This window comes from Anthonomus grandis, chromosome 8 (assembly GCF_022605725.1).
Source record: "Anthonomus grandis grandis chromosome 8, icAntGran1.3, whole genome shotgun sequence".
In the NCBI taxonomy this organism is placed as follows: Eukaryota; Metazoa; Arthropoda; class Insecta; order Coleoptera; family Curculionidae; genus Anthonomus; species Anthonomus grandis.
This window is the reverse complement of record NC_065553.1, coordinates 20,974,380-20,976,570: the sequence shown is the minus strand read 5'-3', so window position 1 is coordinate 20,976,570 and position 2,191 is coordinate 20,974,380.

The window sequence follows — 2,191 nt, the reverse complement described above, 5'->3', positions numbered from 1 at the left end:
TAAACATTGACAAGATCAATGATATCATTAAAGCTTGCTGTGCACTCCAGATACAAGTTCATATACTGTTATACCCGGTACGTGGCGAAACAAATCAAAAAAAGCATTAAAAAACATAGGGCGAATTGGAAGTAATAATTTTTGTGTGAAAATTATGCTGATTATTTCTGTGGTGATGGAGCTGTATCTTGGCAGAAAAATATGATTCATTGACAAATATAAGTTTATTAACCACAATACTTCTTTTATTTTTTAATTTCTTCAAAAAATGTAGTTTGTATTATAAAATTAACAATTTTTAAAATGTTTTCAATTTCCTCAAATAACAAAAGAAAAAGAGATAAATATATGCTTATAAATAATTAATAATTAATAATTAATAACTGCTCGTCAAAATAGGGGAGACACCTACGTTTTTGGATCAGATTCAGATGCATGTAACTTAAAAAAAATATATTTTTTTTTAAATTTGGTTTTCAACACTTAATAGGTATATTTATCCTTAATTTACGCCACAAAAAAATTTGTGATCATTTGCCACCTTCAAAAACTTAAGGCATTTTTTCTTTACTTGATTTAACCCCCTGTATAATTTAGAATAACGAAGATTTTTAAAATTTTAATAAGTTTTTAAGTTAATGGCATCTGAATTTGACCCAAAAACGTAGTTGTCCTCCCTATTTTGACGAGCAGTTTATATACTTACTAAGTTGGAAGTGCTGTCTCTAGTAGTGGACACACTTCTCAGAAAAGCATCTGCTCTTTCGAACCAAACTAGTTTGGGTTTATAAATGTCGCTTGTCCCAGCTTCACTCTTTACTGATTTCAGCACCAAGTTCAGTTCTTTTTTGTACATAGTGCGTACAGATTTTATTTTATTTTTTATGTCTTCACATGTTAACTGGGAACATTCCATATCCACAGTTATTGCTTGGATAGCGGTCTCTCTAGCATCCTTGTTTTTATATACATTAAGGGTTTGGTTCCACAGACATTGTTGCTATTGATACAAGTCCAAAAATTTAAAATTTAACGCGTCATTCCATCTAAAACACTTTGACGTCATCTTCATTGGCCGTACACGATCTATACCACAAAACAAACAATAAATCGCTTTCGACTTAAAATTAATCTGTTCCCACGTTCAACAAGTTTCAACTCGCTTGCAATTTTCGTCGACTCGGCTCAAAAAGTTGACGGACAGGCAACTTTTTGTGATTCAATAAAAAATGAACGATTTTTATTGAAAACATGTTCTCATGGAACGATTGTCATTTCAACTCGAGAGCGATTTTAAATTGACTGACAAAAATCGCCTCGTGAGAACCTCGCTTTAGGCCAGTGTTTAACTTTACTCGCTGGGAAAAAGCGAGCCGCGAGTTTACTAGCAGCCGCGATTACATCTGGCGACTTTTATAGCAGCAAGTAAATTCGCCAGCGACTGGCTAGTAATCTCGCCCTGTGTAATAGATGGTTAAGCGATAGCCTTAACCGTGACGTCACTTGACATTTTTGACAGTAACCGTTGGTTCTTATCAGACTAACGCTTGGACAGGCTACTAGTAAAACTACAAATCATCAAAACTACAATCATAGGTGATGGACCATAATTCATATAGTCAATCAAGCCTAGACCCATCAAGGTTTGTCACAGTTTTGCAGATAAAACAACTGACAAAAAAGTCTTCCTTTTCAAATAATACAAAATATTATAATATAATTAACTTAATATAGGAAAAATTTAAATAATTGACAACTATGGTACAACTCGATTTTCTAGCTTCTCATCATGTTATTTACCTTAAACAAGTCAAGCTGAAAAACCGTAAGCAGCCATTTTTTGGTGACAAACGTTGGTGTGCGTACACAAAGTAAATTTTTTTTAAACACTAATCTTTACTTTAATTTCAGGGATTATACTCAAATTCTTGATAATCTTGTATTGCAATTATATAACATTCTGGATAGTCCATATGGTGAAAAATAATTTTTTCAAATAAACAAACACAAACACTTTAATACCCGTGGCAATTTATAATTCGTTTATTAATAGAACGCTTAGTCACCGCTCCTCAAGAAAAGTAAAAGGCCATAGTAGCTAGCTAGCAGCCAGTGGTCGGCGCCCATAAAACACATTTGACGACAAGACTGTTGTTGTTTTGTTTTCTCTCCTCATCATCGTTCGATCGGG